The sequence below is a fragment of the Jaculus jaculus genome, chromosome 5 (assembly GCF_020740685.1).
Source record: "Jaculus jaculus isolate mJacJac1 chromosome 5, mJacJac1.mat.Y.cur, whole genome shotgun sequence".
Lineage (NCBI taxonomy): Eukaryota > Metazoa > Chordata > Mammalia > Rodentia > Dipodidae > Jaculus > Jaculus jaculus.
The window spans coordinates 73246044-73265518 of NC_059106.1; the positions used below are offsets into that span (position 1 = coordinate 73246044).

At 43.1% G+C, this 19475-nt stretch overlaps 1 long non-coding RNA gene across 1 annotated transcript; it reads right to left on the reverse strand.

Annotated features, from left to right (window-relative positions):
• Positions 1–7027: 7027 nt before the first annotated feature.
• Positions 7028–19166, reverse strand: LOC123460606. Its single transcript, XR_006637117.1, has 2 exons — positions 19103–19166; positions 7028–8030 (listed from the first exon to the last, which is right to left on the reverse strand). It is a non-coding gene; the product is annotated as an uncharacterized LOC123460606 (long non-coding RNA).
• Positions 19167–19475: the final 309 nt, after the last annotated feature.

The window sequence follows — 19475 nt, forward strand, 5'->3', positions numbered from 1 at the left end:
AGGGTCCCTAGGCTTCACAGGCAAGCACAGCTAAACCATCTCTCCAGCCCTTTACTCTTTTTTTTTTTTTTAAACACATCAGGCACTTCCATGCCAAGGGCCCTTGTACTGTTCCTCTGACTAATTTTCCTCAGTGAATCCTGCCCTGTCCAACCTACTTAAACTTGCAACCCCCACCCCATTTCCTGTTTTTTTTTTTTTCTTCTTCACACCATCGTTCCCTTTCCAGCTCTTGGGAGGCAGAGGTAGGAGGATCTCTGTGAGTTTGAGGCCAGCCTGAGACTACATAGTGAGTATCAGGTCAGACCTCACCTTGAAAAAACAAGAGAGAATGAACCAGAAGTTATGGCTCACACCTGTAATCCTAGGCCTTGGGAAGCACAGACAGGCATATCACTGTAAGTATGAAGCAAGACTGGTTTACATAGTGAGTTTTAGGCCAGCCACAGATACCTAACAAGAGTGACGACAAACTAAACTACAAAAAGGAATAGTAAGGGAGCCTGATGTTGCTTGGGTCAATCAGATATAAGTAAGTAAAACAAGAGAAGGAATAGCTCATAATAGGGTTTGGTGGCTTTTGCTATGGGTGAGGAGCCATTATAGGGTTTAAAGTCTCCCATGGCTTCTCTGCTCTGTGTTGAGAATCTAGTCTGGAGCTACCACTGAGCTGAACTACACATTAGCTCAAGCATAGCTTCCATAGGGGCTAGGACAGCATGCTGTTTCACCACACCTGCTGAACTTATATTTTTGGTTTTTTGAGGCAGGGTCTCACTGTAGCCCAGGCTTACCTGGAATTCACTATGTAGTCTCAGGGTGCCCTTGAACTCACGGTGATCCTCCTACCTCTGCCTCCCGAGTGCTGGGATTAAAGCCAGAGCCTCCATCCTCTGCAAACATACTCCAGATGCATGCACCACTCCCTGCATCTGATTTATTTGGGTCTGGGGAATCGAATCTGGGTGCTTGGCTTTGCAGGAAAGTGCCTTAGCCACTGAGCATTATTATCTCTAGCCCTGAACTTGTTTTTTTGAGGAAGGGTCTCACTGTAGCCCAGGCTTACCTGGAATTCACTATGTAGTCTCAGGGTGGCCTCAAACTCACAGCGATCCTCCTACCTCTGCCTCCTGAGTGCTGGGATTAAAGGCGTGCGCCACCATGCCCGGCTTTGAACTTCTATTTTAAAGAACCATTTTACTCTTTGAAAATAGCTGCTGCAGTACCAGGTGGAAACATAAATGTGATAGGAGGCTATGCCCATGATCTTGGCAAAAGATTTTGATGATTTGTGCTAGCTTGTGTGAGATGGTATGACTTGGCTAGATTCTGGATTTGAAGACAGTGAAAGAGATTAAGGATGACTCCAGCCAGGCTGGTAGCACACACCTTTAATCCCAGCACTTGGGAGAGGTAGGAGGATCATCACCATGAGTTCAAGGCCGCCCTGAGACAACAGTGAATTCCAGGCCAGCTGAGCTAGAGAGAAACCCTACCTCTAGACAAATGAAAATATAAAGTCTAACTTCACATAAATATTGCTATTGTTAATATCATGGTGTAGCTTAGATGTAGAGTACTTATGTAGCATGCCTGAGGTTCTGGTTTTGACCCTTAACCCCACAAAAAAAATTTATTTGGAAGCAGGGTCTCAGCCCCGGCTGACCTGGAATTCACTGTCATCTCAGGCTGGCTTGAACTCACAGTAATCCTGTTTTACAAGTGCTGGGATTAAAGGCATGCACCAGAACACCCGGCAAAAGTTTTAATTGTAGATGTTAATGTTTTTAAGAAATATTTTAACTATTTATGAGAAAGAATGGGTGCATCAGGGCCACTAGCCACAGCAAACAACCTCTAGATGCATGTGCCACCATATGTATCTGGCTTATGCGGGTTATGGGGAATCAAACTTGGGTCCTTAGGTTTCACAGGCAAGCGCCTTAACCACTAAGCCATCTCCCCATATATAAATATAACATATATATTTGCAAATATAAAGACAGAGAATGAGCACACCAGGGCCTCTTGCTGCTATGAACTCAAGATGTGTATGCCACCTGGCATGTCTGGTTGCTGGGGAGTTGATCCTATGCTGTCAGGCATTGCAATCAAGTGCCTTAATCACTGAGCCATCTTTTCGAGCCCCCTCAATCAGTACTTTTAGTATGTACCATATCTAGGGGATACAGACATGAGCTCGCCACTCATTGGTGTCAGGACAGTGAAAAATCAATTAAAAACATATACCAAGTTCAGGGGAAGCAAAAAGAAAGTTTCATGATTTGTTATTCCTGGTTTCTGAGGTGAATAGGTTTACTGTTTCTCATTTGCTGTAGTTCTGTGATCAAGTTTGCCTGATGTGCACTAGAGAATGGGAATTCCCAGTACTGTCAAAAGTGGGGTTGAGGGACAAAGAGATAGCTTAGCAGTTAAGGTGTTTGCCTGCAAAGCCAAAGGATCCCAGTTCGACACTCCAGCACCCACATAAGCCAGATGCACTAGTGGTCACGTTCATCTGGAGTTTGTTTGCAGTGGCTGGAGGGTCCAGCCTGCCCAAATAAACAAATAAAGTTTTATAAAAAGTGGGGTTGAGCAAGAGGGAGTGTGCTTATACTCTAATGAGAAGCAAACAATAGCTTGCTTCTAGCCTAAGGTTAGTGGCAGGAAGGTTTTCCTTACACCTGTTATGGGGAAGATGCTGGACCCTGCATAGAGAATCCTCAGGAGATGTTTAATGATTTGTGGCCATGCATACAAGTCTTTGTAGGTCAAGGCCACTCATGTGCACTGCTGTATGCGACCAATTGTCTGGACTGATTTTTTCCCTGGGGAATTACCCTTCCTTACTCTAGATCCATTTGTAGTTTGGTGGCCATGCCCCACCTTGCAGTTCCAGTAGGCAGATGACTATCGTTAGGAAAATCAAAGCTTACCAATAAGGTCTTAAATAGTGGTTAAAGGCACTTGCTTGCAAAGCCTGACGGCCCAGATTTGATTCCCCTGTACACACATAAAGCCCAAATGCACAAAGTAGTGCATGTATCTTGAGCCACTTTGCTGTGGCATGAGGCCTTGGAGCATCCATTCTATCTCTCTTATCTGCTTTCAAAAAACAATCATATATATGTTATATAAATTTATATTACATAAATTTAAAAGGCATTTCAATAGCCCTGCCACTCCATGCTGGTGACTGGTTAGCACTGAAGAAGAGGAATTAGTTTATCTGGGTTAGGTCAGACGAGATACCTGTGCTAGTACTATGGCGAGGTCCAGGATTACAAATCAAAGAGGATACAAATTTGGAGCTGTTGGTGGTTATAGTGTACGACATGCTGACTTGAGAATGGAAGAATTACTGACCACCCCCAAAAGTATTTTGATGGAATCATTTAAACTGCAGGATCTGACCTTTATGGATGTTTCTGTTACCAAGAAGCCAGTTTATAGATGTTGCTTGACAACTCCCAACTGAAATAATCTTGAACATAGATATCTCTATCCCAATATCTACTAACAGCATCTAGGGATTTGGGTCTTTCCCTAGAAGAAATAACCCTGAAACAGGACGAAGTAGGCTCTTGTCCTCCAGGATCTGTCCACACAACTCAGCTGCTTTGTAACCTAAGTCTTCACTTCCCATCTTCATTTCCTGAGCAACCCATTCATTCTCTATTGGTTCTTCCAGAAGTCTGAGTTTTGAAGGAAATGTCACTGGTTCTAAGCTAGCTCTGTCACTAGGGGTGAGAAATTCAGGTCTTTCTTGGTCATGGTATTCATGATATTGCCAAAGCTGGCCAATCTGTCTTCTAGATCAGCAGTTTTCAACCTGGATTATGCAGATCTCTGGTGGTGGACAGAGGTGCTTAAAACACAAATGCAACTTTCTGGAGTGCCACTTTTATTCAAAGATGTAAGACAGTACTTTCAAGTTTTGTTTTTTTTGGGGGGGGGATGTTTCTGAAACAGGGTCTCAAAATTTGGCCCAGCTAGCCTGGAATTTATGATCTTCTTGCTTCAGCCTCCACACTGCTGGTAGGCACCACACCTGCATTGATGTTACAATATGTTTAAGAACACCTTTGTCACTCCAACACTTAATGGCTGCACAAATGACCTATTTCCTGTGTGAAGGCAGTATTGGTGTCTGACTTTTAGAATTACAGTTAGATCAAATTAGTCTTCAAGTATATAGAACAAATGCTACTCAAATCACGAACTAATTTCTTGGGCTTCTTTCACTCCCCCCGCCATATAACTTAACGTCAGTGCCACCCACACTGTAGAAATTTATCTTCCCACATTAAAAAAATATATCTATTAGAGAGAGAGGGAGAATTGGCAAGCCAGGGCCTCTAGCCACTGCTAACTCTGGACCCATGTGCCACCTTGTACACCTGGCTTACGTGGGTACTGGGGAAATGAACTTGTGTCCTTAGGTTCGTAGGTAAGCACCTTAACCGCTGAGCCATTGCTCCAGCCCTCTTCCTACATTTATATTATGAAAATAATACATATAAGCTATCAAAAATCTGGAAATAGTGCATTTTTAGTTTCAAAAATGCCCAATTTTGATAGGTAAGATAAATGGATGTGAGAAGGCAATATAGGAGAAGCATTCTCAAAGGTCCAGAGGTGAGCTTTGTTTCAGAAGAGTCAATTTGCCTTGCAAGGAGAGGACTTTTTTCTCTCTTGGTAAAGAGAAAACTACCCCCCTCAGGATGGCCTGGAGTAATTTAGATTCACATCTGAGTCCAGGTAATATTCATCTCAACCACCAGAGGGAGCACATGTAAAGATATTGAAGTAGGCACTGCTAGCCAAGGATGTAAAACCGTGCACTGACCCAGGGCTCCTCACAGTAGGGTAGAAGCATGGATCTGAGTACCCTGTCCCTTCTCTGGCCCATGCCAAGAGTGGGTGGGGAGAACCTGGGTTTCTATATCTCAAGGCCAAAAGTACTCTTAATTCTGCTCCTAGGCCACTAGGCCTAGGGGCATATACAGTGCCAGCCAGGAAGCCTAGACAGACCTGAGAACTTTAGGACTGTCATACCTGAGACCATTCACTAGTTAGTGGGGTCTCAGAGTCTGGGTCTATCATAAACAGCAATGGGAGCTAGGCATGGTGCACACTGCAGTCACAGCACGCAGGCGGCTAAGGCAGGAGTTTGAGATGAGGCCAGCCTAGCAAACATAACAAGGCATTATACTCACCCCCTAAAAGTTTCTCCAGTCATGGTTTACTAGTACACCATAGTATTTCATAGGACTTTTACAGAACCTTTTAGTGACGGGTGAGGTGGCGCATGCCTTTAATCTCAACACTTGGTAGGCAGAGGTAGGAGGACTGCAGTAAGGTGAAGGCTTCCTTCTTGTCTACTTGTATTGAGACTGGTGAGGAATTTCTACCTCCCACCCACTACAGATGTTAAAATGAAGGTCCAGAGACATTTAACTAGAATTCAATAGCATGGAAAAGCAGAGCAGCGTGTCTGAAAGCAACAGCACTAAGGGGCTCAAGAAAGGGAAGGCAGGCAGAGCAACAGCCTTCAGAGCTATGAGCCCTGGCTCTTAGCCAGCTTAATACCCACCCTACCCTTCCAGGGCTAGCTCTGCTGCTAGGCCCTATGCTGTCAGTCCTGCCTCTACTCTCTGTACTCCCACCTCAGTCCCTGGAGAGCCCATCACCCTGGCAACAGCTACAGAAAGGCCCTTCTAAAATATTTATGGCTCAAAACAACCCAGAGGCTTAGGGAAAGCTGATGTCACCCTTCTCAGCTTGCAGGTGACTGACATTCAGGGCAGCTGGGTAGACCAAGCCCACTAGGTCAGAGCTCCCAAAGGAAGATCCCCAGGGCTCGAAGTGGTAATGGGAGATAGGTAGAGGCAGTGTGATTAAGACTTCAAGACCCAAAGCCTAGAATAAAAAAGGAAACTTACATAGTTGAGCAGCATAATGTCTAAATCTCATACTAGCCATTTCAAACCTACTTCATTTGCTTCTCAGATCCTTTTCAGTGGGGAGGGATTCTTCTTATGGAATAATACAGATCATGAAAAATACAAAGCAGGGCCCAGCGTGGTGGCACACACCTTTAATCCCAGCACTCAGGATGCAGAGGTAGGAGGATCACCGTGAGTTTGAGGCCACCCTGAGAGTACATAGTGAATTCCCGGTCAGCCTGGACTAGAGTGAAACCCTACCTCAAAAAACAAAAAAACAAACAAACAACAACAAAAAGCAATGAGCTAGAATTTGAGTCCAGATCTATAGGGTTTTCCTGCAAAATTCTGACTCCCAAGTGGGTATCAGGTACTTGGGGACTGTGGGAATGTCTGCCTAGGATGCTGACTTAACTGATTCTCTGACAGGGATCTAGATGCCATTTAGTTCCCTTACTGCAATTCCTCCCTTGTCTAGTCAACTGAAACAGGTCCTCAAATGCTGGATGAAGTGCTCTGGTTCAAAGTGAGGCCTAGGAGAGACCAAGAAGCCAAGAGAAATGCAGCTTTGAGCTGGGCATGGTAGTGCATGCCTGTAATCCCAACACTCGGGATGCAGAGGTAGGAGGAGTGCTGTGAGGTCAACCTGGGACTACATACTGAATTCCAGGTCAGCCTGGGCTAGTGGGAGACCCTTCCTCAAAAAAAAAATAAGACAAAACAATAACAACAAAAAAGCAGTTTTGATGGGTTGCCCTGGATTGAAATTTCTAATGCAAAAATGACAAACATCTATATTTGCTCGGGACTGGCCCGGTTTTGGTCCTGAATGTCTCATAACCCAGAAACTACTCTTTCAAAGCACTGTGGCTATCTGATAATACCTTGTCCTAACCTAAGGCAAATTGTTTATCCTCTATGAACCTCGTTTGCTTCATCTGTAAAATAAGTATAATGGTTAGAGGATTAAATGAGACATATAAATGTTTAACATAATGCCTGGTACATACTAAGCAGTCAATAAACTACTAGATAGTATTTATAGTAACCAACAATGAAGACAAAAGCAGACTCAGAGGTTGAGAAACTCGCGGAGTATAAATCTACTTTTTCATTGTATCGTATTCCTGAAATAAAGCCAAGTTCCATTTAGGATGTCCCATATATATTTGAAAAGCAGACAGGCTCCTTCCCTAAAACTGAGTCCTTATACTTGGTCAGTTCCTTTGTTGGGATAACCATATAGCATTAGGGAAGAGTTGAGTAGTGGAGGGCCCACTGACTAGGAAGTTTAGAGTAAATTACCTGATCTAGGCCACAGGAAATTAGAAGCCTATCAAAGAATGACTTTCTAATATTTTAGAAAAAAAGGCAGGATAAATGCTGGCCTGGTATAGCTTGAGGCAAAGTTGGAGCTAGATAGGAGGATCCTAGCTCTCCCAAAGCTGATAGAAGCTACCAGAGTGGGACTATTCATCACTTAACCAAACCTTTATTGAGCACCTCAGGCAGGGGTAGGTAGGTACTTGCTGAGAAATAGTACAGAGGTGAAGTAGGAAAATCCCTACCCTTCAAGAGCTTTTTGGACAGGCTTAGAGGTTAAATGACTTAAGCCCAAAGATAAATGAACCATCTTACTTGACTTTCCTTAGCATGCTACAGAAAGAGTGACTGCCTATTCTTGGAGCCTTCTGGAAATGTCAGTCACAATACAGGTGTAGCAGTGGGTAATATATGGTGGTGGTTTTTCTACAGGAGACTATGGGGAAGCAAGTCAACAGAGAAGCAGCTCAGAAAGAACCACTAGTTTGCTCGATCTAAAGAGATGTGCTAGGGCTTCTGTTAGTCACTTTCAATCCTTGGCTGCTGGCATCACAATCCCCTGTATCTCTGAGGACTCCATTCTGGGCCTACATTCAAGAGGATGGTTCTGGCTGGTTTTCTGAGGGTAAAATCAGGTCAAGAGGTAAGATAAAACAGAACTGTTGATCTCCTCTCCAGAGTTTCTAGGTGCTCAGCAATGCCATCAGGCCAGCCTTTATACAGCAGGTAGCTCTCTTGGTTTTCAGAGTCCTTTGACAGCTGCAAAGACACAAAATGTGAAGTTAAGAAATGTGAGGCTGCCAAACTGGGGGCTTCCCAGCCTTCTGCCTGGCCAGGCTCCCTAACAATCTCCTCTCCTTCCCAAAGATCAATGCCAGCTAGTACATTCAATACACAGATATGAAGAAAATATATAAACAAGCTTATGAGATTTATTTTTGCAGTCAGGTAATAACCAAGTTTCAAGCCCATAACTTTAATCCTTGAGTATGAGACAAGTGATCTGTGAAGAATGAACTTAACCTCTGGGGCCTTTACAAAGCTTTAGGCCCTCATGAGGAAACACATCTTCTCAAGGCTACTGTTAGTAGCTCAATTATAGGTTCAGAGGCACATTTCCCCTGACTGTGAGAAGTTTCATTTCAGCCCCAAATATCAAAAGAGACATATCCCTTCCTAAGCCTGAAGTACAGGAGAAAGGTCTGATGGCTTACTAAAGCCCACAGAAGATTTCTTCTTTTCAGTGACATTACCGTCCCTGTGGTTCTCTCAGCCAGTATATCACCTCCCATGCCTAATCAATCATAACCACAAATTGTGTTCATTGTAGCTCCTAAAAGCTTTTGTATCCATTTGGTTTTCTGCATTTTCAATAGGCTGGAGATGAGGGTGCTGGGAAAAATCTTCAGGACTGGTTTGTACCAAGCAAGTGTTCTACCACTGATCTACACCCCAGCTCTACCACCAGCCTTTTCATTTCTTGAGTGAACTACAGGTTTCTTAAAAATTCCCATACCTTGGGGAGGTAATATAATGGAGAATGGAATTTCAAATGGGAAAGTGTGGGGGTGGGGAGTAGGGAATTACCATGGGATATATTTTATAATCATGGAAAACGTTAATAAAAAAAAAAAAAAATTCCCATACCATTCTCCACTTATCAGTAATAGGATGTGGATCAGTGGAGTGCTTGCTTGGCATGCCTGAGGCCTTGGGTTTCATAAGAGCATTGCAACAGAAATCATTTATCAGAAATGCAAGTGTGTCATTCTCCAGATGGTCTTCAGCAATGCTCTCAGAATAAGGTCTCGATTCCTACCTCACCCTGAAACTGCTTCAGCTTTACCCTTTACCTAACAAGTACTCTGTGTTCTTTGCCCAAAGGAAACCCAGTGAAGCAATATCCTCAAAGTGCTGCTGTTTATTCCTCCTCCCCCTAAGGTAGGGTCTCACTCTAGCTCAGGCTGACCTGGAACTTACTCCCAGGCTGGCTCTGAACTCATGGTAGTGAGCTTGAGGCCACCCTGAGACTTTATAGTGAATTCCAGGTCAGCCTGGGCTAGTGAGTGTTGCAGTGAAATCCTACCTTGAAATTATGTATGTATATATGTATGTGTGTGTGTGTGTGTGTGTGTGTGTGTGTGTGACATATATTTATGTGTGTGTATGGAGAGAGAGAGAAAAAAATTAAAGGTGATTGAGCCCGGCATGGTGGCACATGCCTTTAATACAAGTACTTGGAAGGATGGAGGAGGAGGATCACTGTGAATTTGAGATTAGCCTTTGAATTCCAGGCCAGTCTGGGCTATGGTGAGAACCCAGGAAGAGGGAGGAGAAGGAATATAGAAAGAAACAAAAGTTAAAGGTCATCCTCAGCTACATAGTGAATTTAAGACCAGTCTGTGATGAGATCTCATCTCTACTAAGAAAAAAAAAAAAAAAAATAGGGCTGGAGAGATGGCTTAGTGTTTAAGGCATTTGTCTGCAAAGCCTAAGGACCCAGGTTCTACTCCCTAGTACCCATGTAAGACAGATGCACAAGGGTGTACATGTGGAGTTTGTTTACGGTGGCTGGAGGCCCTGGTGTGCCCATTCTCTCTCAAATAAATAAGTATAAATGAAAAAGAAAAAAATATAGCTGGTCATGGTGGCTCACACGTTTAATCCCAGCACTTAGGAAGCAGAGGTAGGGGGATCACTTTGAGTTCAAGACCACCCTGAGACTACATAGTGAATTCCAGGTCAGCCTGGGCTAGAGTGAGACCCTATCTCAAAAAACAAAGCAAAAATAAAAATACAAAGAAGCTAAGGCTCAGCCATGTGGACTTAAGACTGGATCTTGCTATGCAGTCTAGTCTGGCCCTGCTAATATAACCTAAGCAGGCTTCAAACTCTTCATGCTCTTGCCTCTGCCACCAACTGCCAGGATTACAGACATGTACTACCACACCTGGCTGTCTCTCTCCTCTCATGTGTGCATCAAACTGGCTATGAAATTCAAGTTAGTTACCTAACTAGAGATAGGATCTTGCTATATAACCCAAACTGGCCTTGAACTTGTGATCTTCCTGCTTCTGTCTGCTGAGTGCTGGAGATTACAGCTATATGACACCATACCCAGCCTTTCGAGAGGTGCAGTTAGCAGAGTACTAGATGGGAATGTATACTCAGCTCTACCATTCCAGAAAAGACCAAAAAGAAAACTTCAGCCTATCATTTGGAAATTTAGGATTGCTACTTCTTATTCCCCAACAAAAAGGTTTAATTTCCTGCTTGAGTATAGCCACCTAAGGAGCTAAGGGCAGCAATCAGGCCCTAGCTGATGTAAGGTACAGTGCCTACTACTATAGGCCTTTGCTGCCAAGGACCTAGAAAAGATAGGCTTGGCAGCTAAGGCACTTACTCACAAAGCCTAATAACGCAGGTTCAACTCCCCATTTGCAGCAGCTGGACCCCAATCCTGGTCTACCCGTTCTCATGTCTGTCTTCTCTCTTTCTCTGCTTACAAATAAATAAATAAAGACAGACTTAAGTTTCTAGACGAGTAAACAAAATAATGAGTAGTTGTTAGGCAGTGAAATACTTCCCTTTCCCCAACAGCTACTGTCTTAAGACAGCTGCTCCAGCCTGCCTGCTTGATGCTATTAAATATTCATCAGACATGTGCTAGCTTTGAACATGCAATGACTATGAATTAAAGCAGGAGGCATGTGAGAGGGCAGCAGAAGCTAAGTCTTTTTAACTTTAGGAATCTGGAAATTAAGCCAGGCACCCATTTGCAAACACCAAAGGTGGGACTACATGGCTACTCGACACAGGACAGTCCAAGAGGCAGCAAAGAAGGAGTGTAAGACAGATTTGAACTCTAGCTCTCAAACCCTGTTTTTACTCTCTTCACAGTAGTTTCCAATTCTATGTGTCAGTGTTAATCCTTGTCTCAAAGGGTTATTTGTGAGAACTAAATAGGATGATGGCATGGAACTCCCACCAGAGTTAGTACAGAATTAAGAACATAAAATAGAGGCAAAGCTGGACATGGTGGCATATACCTTTAATCCCAGCACCTAGGAGGTAGAGGTAGGAGGATCGCCATGATGTTAAGGCCAAACTGAGACTACATAGTGACTTCCAGGTCAGCCTGGGCTAGAGTGAAACCCTACCTTGAAACTTGAAAAACCAAAACATATTTTAAAAGGAGGAGAGAGTGAACAGGCATGCCAGGGCCTCCAGCCACTTGAAGGGAACTCCAGACGCGTGTGCCCCCTTGTGCATCTGGTAATGTGGGTCCTGGGGAACCAAACCTGGGTCCTTTGACTTTGCAGGCAAATGCCTTAACTGCTAAGCCATCCCTCCAGCCCGAGAAACCAAAAAATATAAGTCCAAATGTCTCATCCTTACACAGCCCAAATTCCTGGCAGGAGATGATTCTCTTACCTATAAATACAGGCATCAAAAGGATCAGGGAAGAGAGAGAGGGCAAAAGGAAGACAAGGAATTGGTGAAAGAGCCATCCCTTTACCCTGAGAAAGGAGTGGCACCATTTTAGAGAAGGCTTTCCTGTCTTACTTCCCGTATTTCTTTTGCCTTGTGAATAAACAAATGTAGCAGGTAACTCTCATCCTTAGGCCTTGAATAGCTCCTTAAACTTTAGCTTCAGCCCTGACCTACTCTTCTCACTTCCACTTATAGCTAATGTTTATTAAATGCTTACTACAGGTTGGGTTGAAAGCATTTGCTTTTGGCAGTCTGAGAGCCTCAGAAACGCTAGGCATGTCCTTTATTTTTCAGCAACGTTCTTAGCTCTTGAGATATAAATAGACGATAGATGAATACATGCATACACATATAATGAGTGCAATTTTTTAATTTTTTAAAAAAATATTTTATGAGCTGAAAAAAGCCATGCTGCATCAATGGGAGAGAGAGAAATCACCGGTGGAGATAATCACCGGTGGAGATAAACAACAGTGGACACTGCACCATAGTACTGAGATGAAGTAATGGAGGAGTGCTAAACACTGAAGCATCTTTATGACACCTTCCAGGACTCAGGGTCCATTGCGGGAGAGGTGGCAGAAAGAATGTAAGAGCCAAAGGAAGAGTAGGGACTGCTTAAAATGCACTCTTCCAGCCACAAAATGGCCATCATAAGAGAAGGAAAAGATGTTGACATCAAAATAAAAGAGACTGATTGAGAGGGGAAGGGAATATGTTGGAGAGAGGAGCTGCCAAAGAAAAGTGTGTGTGTGTGTGGGGACAGGCGGAAATTACCATTGTCTATTGTCTATGCTATCAAAAAAAATTCAATCAAAAATGAAAACTTAAAAAAAAATAAATATTTTTTAATAAAAAAAATTTTATTTGAGAGAGGCAGATTGAATGTAGCCACTACAAAGGAACTCCAGATGCATGCGCCAGTATGTTCACCTAGCTTATGTGGGTTTGGGGGAATCTGAACCTGGGTTCTTAGGCTTCGCAGGTAAGTTACTTAAGTGCTGAACCATCTCTCCAGCACCCAAGTAAGCCAGATGCACAAGGTGGTACATGCGTCTGGAGTTTGTTTGCAGTGGTTGGAGGCCCTGGTGTGCCAATTCTCTCTCTCTCTCTGCTTCTTTCCTGCTCTCAAATAAATAAATATTTAAAATACCTATAGAGCTAGAGAGATGGCTCAGCACGTAAGGCACTTACCTGTGAAGCCTAAGGACCCAGGTTCGATTCCTCAGTACCCATGTTAAATAAGGTGCAAAGAGGCGCATGCACGTGGAGCTCGTTTGCAGCAGCTGGAGACCCTGGCATGCCCATTCTCTCTATCTGCTTCTTTCTCTTACCCTCTTTCAGACAAATAGATAAAAAATGTTAAACAAGCTGGGTGTGGTAGTGCACACCTTTAATCCCAGCACTCAGGAGGCAGATGGCAGATGTAGTAGGATTACCATGAGCTCAATGCTACCCTGAGACTACATAGTGAATTTCAGGTCAACCTGGGCTAGAGAGAAACCCTATCTCAGAAAACAAACAACAACAACAAAAAAAAACCCACCTTAAAAACAAACTAACAAAAACCCCACCAAGTTCTTATGTATCCCAGGTTGGCCTGGAACTTAATATGAAGATAGTTTTACACTTATTTGTTTATTCAATCTTCACAATAACATAGATTATTTAATGGAGACTTGGAGAGATAACTAAAGTTCCAAAATCTAGAGGCAAAGCCGGACATGGTGGCATATTCCTTTAATCCCAGCACTCGGGAGGCAGAGGCAGAGGCAGGAGGATCGCAGTGACTTTCTATTTGTCTCAGCATGCAAATTTTTACTTATCCCCTCATACTCAACTGAGTACTTAAGTGTCACTTTCTCTGGCACTCTCTAAGCAGGCTTCCTGACATTGAGAGTGGCAGAAGAACACTCCTGAAACTGAATGTGGTCACTGCAAATGAACTCCAGACTCATGTGCCACCTTGTGCACCTAGCTTTACGTGGGTACTGGGGAATCAAACCTGAGTCATTAGACTTTGCAGGCAAGTGCCTTAATTTCTATATTTAATATACACTTAAAATTGATCACAGAATGAAATCACACTGCCTGAAAAACCAATCTTAGCTCTGTGTAAAAGCTGTGTGAGCCCTGTGTAAGTTAAACTTCCTGGGCCTTGGTTTCATCATGTATAAAAGCATGAGTTAATATGTGCTTCACTGGAGCTGTGTATGGTGGCACATGGGCATGTTTTGTAATTTTTTTTGTTCATTTACTTATTTGAGAGTGACATAGAGAAAGAGGCAGAGAGAGAGAGAGAAAGAGAGAGAGAATGGGCGTGCCAGGGCTTCCAGCCACTGCAAACGAACTCCAGACGTGTGCGCCCCTTGTGCATCTGGCTAACTTGGGTCCTGGGGAATCGAGCCTTGAACCGGGGTCCTTAGGCTTCACAGGCAAGTGCTTAACCGCTAAGCCATCTCTCCAGCCCATGGGCACGTTTTTAATGCCAGTACTCGGACAACAGAGGTAAGGAGGGTATCAGTGAGTTCAAGGCCACCCTGAGACTACTTAGTGAATTCTAGATCGGCCTGAGGTAAGCAAGACCTTACCTCAAGCTCCCTCCACCAAGGCATGTACCACCATGCCCAGCTTTAAGTTTTGATAAAATCATGTATATACATCCTTATAACCTAGTTCTTTTTCATATGCACCTTACATTTGATTTGTCAATCTGAACCATTTTTATTTCTCTTTGGTAGTTAATATATATCTTACAAAGAGCCTTTGAGCAGGGTGTGGTGGTACATGCCTTTAATCTCAGCAGTCCTGAGGTAGAGGTAGGAGGATTGCTATGAGTTAGAGATTACATAGTAAGTTCCAGGTCATGCTAGGCTACAATGAGACCCTACCTAGAAACCCCCACACACCTCCTCCCCCCAAAAAGAAAGTATTATGCAGAAACAATGCTTCTAGAAAATGGACTTTGGTATATGACAATGTTGATATGGATCTCTCCCCAAATCTCTATGCAACTGGTATGAATTACCTTACCTCTCCTAGTAGTATTTGTCCCATTTGTTAAGTAAGGATACACAATAGGCATTCAAATGAAGTTCTTTGCTCCCTCAGCAGGGCAACACCTCTCCCCTTCTTTTTTCTTTCTTTCTAGATACAGCCCAAGCTGGTGTGGAATTTCTGATCCTCCTGCTGGAGCGTATGAGCCATTGTGCCCAGAATCTATTCCTGTTTATTTTGGTGGTTGAACTGAGGACCTCACATATTAGGTAGGCAATCTACTGCTTAACTACACATTCCTGCCCAGCCCTCTTTGCCACCCGCCCCAATTTTTTTGTTTTTATCCAGGTAGGGTCTCACTGTAGCCCAGGCTGACCTGGAATTCCCTATGTAGTCTCTCAGGGTAGTCTTGAACTTGCTACAATCTATTTCTGTCTCCCAAGTGCTGGGATTAAAGGTGTGTGTCACCATGCCAAACGTTTTTTGTTTTTGTTTTTTTTAAACATTTTCACTTACTTATTTCCAAGCAGAGAGGGAGAGGAAAGAGACAGAAAGAATGGGCACGCCAGGGTATCCAGCCTCTGCAAACAGACTCCATATGCATGCGCCACGTTGGTGTATCTGGTGTTATGTTAGTACTGGGGAATAGAACCTGGGTCCTTAGGCTTTGCAGGCAAGTACCATAGCCAGTGAGACATCTCTCCAGCCGTCCTTTAGTTCTTTTAAAAATTATTAATTTTTTTGAAAGCCAGGGCTCCTAGCTGTAGCAAACAATTCCAGCTGCATGGGCCACCTTGTGCATCTGGTGTACATGGTCCTGGGGAATCAAATGTGTGTCCTTTGGTTTTGTAGGCGAGCGTCTTAACAGCTAAGGCATCTCTCCAGCCCTATTTTTTTTAAGACAGTGACACTCTGTAGCCAAGGCTAGCCTTGAACTCAGTGGTCCACTTGCCTTAGCCTCCAAGTGATGGGTTTATAGGCATGAGCCACCAAATAAAGCTCTTTTTACTTTTAGTCCCATTAACTTCAAATTTGTGAAAATCCTGACTCAACCTCCAGAGTGCAGGTATTAAAGGTGTGAGGTACCTCACCTGGCTTTATCTTTATTTATTTATTAAAGACCAGGGTTCGATTCCCCAGTACCCATGTAAACTAGAGAGAAAACTGGTGCATCTGGTGTACATCTGTAGTGGCTAGAGGCTCTGGTGCACTCATGCTCTATCTCTATGCTTTCAAATAAAAATATAAACAAGCCAAATGTGACACAGTCCTTTCTTTAATCCTAGCACTCAGGAGGCAAAGGTAGGAAGACCACTGTGAGTTCCAGGCCAGCTTGAGACTACACAGCGAATTTCAGGTCAGCCTTGACTAGACAGAGACCCTACAACATAACGTCCATACTTAACCACAAATAGTAAAAGTTTCTTCCAAGTTCTCTGGGCTAGTTTTGAATTCCAAATCTATCTCAGCTTCTTGACTTCTGGGATTATGAGTGTGTTACCATGCCAGGCTGGATGAGAAGAAAATGAAAAGATGGGGATGTAGGCCAGATCATACAAAGCATTAGGTATGTATGAACAAATCTAGAGATTTAAAGGATAGCATAAGGATTTATAGCTATTAGAATTTATGCTAAATGAAATTATAGCTACTCTTGCCACCGAAATAAACAAAATGGATGACATGGTAATGTGTTTCAATATAGTAATCTTTACTTATCTATATATCCTGTAACATCATACACAACTAAATGTGCACAACATTAATTTTTTTTAATGTCTACTCTTTGGAGTAGGTATTTTTCCACTTAAAGAGACTTTCTCAATATCAGGGACAGAGGGAAAAGAAAAATCATCCAATTAATTTGTTGATAGCTTGTAGCAATAGAAAAGCTTGCTACTAGTCCCTCAACTATGTCAGCTAAGGAACCAAACTGGAATTAAGGGACTGGAGAGATGGATCAGTGGTTAAAGGCACTTGCTTGCAAAGCCTAATGGCCTGGGTCTAATTCTCCAAAACCCACGTAAAAAAAAAGCCAGATGTATGGCGTGGTGCATGCGTGTGGAGTTCGTTTGTGGTTGCACTAGGCCCTGATGCCCCATTATCTTCCTCTCAGATACACCCAGGGCATCTTAATATGCTACTCAAGTGCTCTACTAGGGAACTAACACTCCAGCCACAGCCCCATATACTTTTAGAATTCATTTCACCACTTACTGTGAGGTGTACTTTATCATTTTTCTTCCCAATAGATAAAGTCGTTTTGGGTCATTAACAAAGAGTTCACAGATTCAGTGATAGGTTTACTATGCAACATGTCCTGTCTTTACACTTTTTAAAATTTCCCCTTACACTTTTTTTTTTGTTTGTTTTTTTGAGGTAGGGTCTCACTCTAGCTCAGACTGACCCAGAATTCACTATGGAGTCTCTGGGTAGCCTTGAACTCACCGCGGTCCTCCTGCCTCTGCATCCCGAGTGCTGGGATTAAAGGTGTGCACCACCATGCCTGGCTCCCTTACACTTTGATTTGCATGTGTGTGCATACATGGGAGCTCCAAGGTCTCTTGCTGGTGCAAACTCCAGATGCATGTACTACTTTGCACCTGGCTTTACATGGTGTGATTTTTTAACTTTTTTAAATTATTTATTTATTTATTTGAGAGTGACAGACACAGAGAGAAAGACAGATAGAGGTAGAGAGAGAGAATGGGCGCGCCAGGGCTTCCAGCCTCTGCAAACAAACTCCAGACACGTGCGCCCCCTTGTGCATCTGGCTAACGTGGGACCTGGGGAACCGAGCCTCAAACCGGGGTCCTTAGGCTTCACAGGCAAGTGCTTAACCGCTAAGCCATCTCTCCAGCCCTACATGGTGTGATGTTTTGAATTAGATGTCCCCCATAAACTCTTGTGTTGGTTGGTTCCCTGCTGATGGCAACTTGGGAGAGGTGGAGCCTTGCTGGATGAGGTGTGTTGTTACAGCCAACTTCCCTTTGCTAGAGTTTGGCTCACTCTCCTGCTGCCTTTTGCCACCTACTATACAAAGAAGATTATGTAAGACTGCACTACCACCTTTCCCCTGCCGTCATGGACCTTCTTAAGACTGTAAGCCAAAATAAATCCTTTCCTTCCATAAACTGCTCCAAGCTGTTTGTTCCCAACAAGAACACAGGGGTACTGAACAATTAAACCTGGGCTAGCAGGCTTTACAAGCAAGCACCTTTAACCACTGAGCCACCTCCTCAGCCTGCCTCCTTTCACATTTTTCTCTCTTCCCCCTCCATGTAGTCTCAGGCTGGCCTCTAACTCACAGCCATCTTCCTAACTTTCCCTCCCAAGTGCTAGGATTAAAGGTGTGTGCCACCCTGCCCAGCACATACCTGGTTTTTATGTCCTTTCTTCTACACACTTATGTCTACAAATGTTCTACTGAGTGTAAGATATACACCTTTCCTAGATACTATAGTGCTAAAATGATTTATTCTAGAATCAACTTTTTTGTTCTAGGTTTTTATTTTTATTTATTTGCAAGTAGAGAGTGAGAGAGGGAGGGAGAGAATGGGGCATGCCAGGGCCTGTAGCCACTGCAGACAAACTCCAGACACATGTGCCTCTTTGTGCATCTTGCTTACGTGGGTCCTGGGGAATCAAACCTGGGTCCTTTAGCTTCGCAGGCAAACGCCTTAACTTCTAAGTCATCTTTCCAGCCCTTGTTCTAGTTTTTGAAGCAGGGTCTCACTCTAGCCCAGGCTGACCTGGAACTCACTCTGTAGCCAAGTCTGGCCTTGACTCTCCTAAGTCTCCCAAGTGCTGAACAGCGTGCACTAACCACATGTGGCTACAACTTTTGCTTGATTATAGTCACTAGACCTCATTAAGTGAGTTGTTTCTGTAAGATACAGTTATTAATGCATAAATAACCTGTGTCCATTTCCTAAAAATATCCAAGCTGCCTTTTTCTTTTGGTTGTTTGAAACAAGATTAAATGTAACTAGATTTTTCTAGTCTTCATACTAAATTTATGAGTCCCCAACATCTTATTTCTTTATTTACAGCCATTTTGTTGCTTGAGAACAAACTCCATTTGAAACACTGTTTCACTGGTTATTATTGATAGAGTAGAACGAAATTCCATAGAAAGTTGACACTATCCAGTTCTAAGTATAAAAAGTGACACTATGATCTGTAGCCTAACATAAAAATGTGATGTTGTAAATATCTACAAATAACTGCAGGGAAGACTGGCTGGTTGGCCACCTTCCTGAGCCCTACCTAGCATAACTGTTTCATAGTTATGACAAAAAGTTTACTACCATCCTCAACTGAAAGCCACCTCAACATACCTGACATAGGTCTTCACTACCCCATTCTATTCCAGAAAATGCTTCAGGAATTTTCAATCACCTGAAAATTGAGAAATAAAAGGTGAGTCTTTAGAAAAAAAGTTTTAAAGACATACAAAATAAAAGATAGAGATCCTGCATGCAGTTTACACATTACAGGAAAGAAACATGCAATTTTAAAGTAATTTTAACATTTCACTGTGAATATCAATATAGGGTCCTATGGGGCTCATCCTTACACATTTTAAAATAGCTGAGCAGAAAGCTTTACTTTGGGGTGCAGCAGGAGGTCTAATCTACAGTCATTGATATTTTACAATGTGTCATTTAAGATGTCAGACTTTGTGCCCAGGTTACATTACAGTTCAGTTGT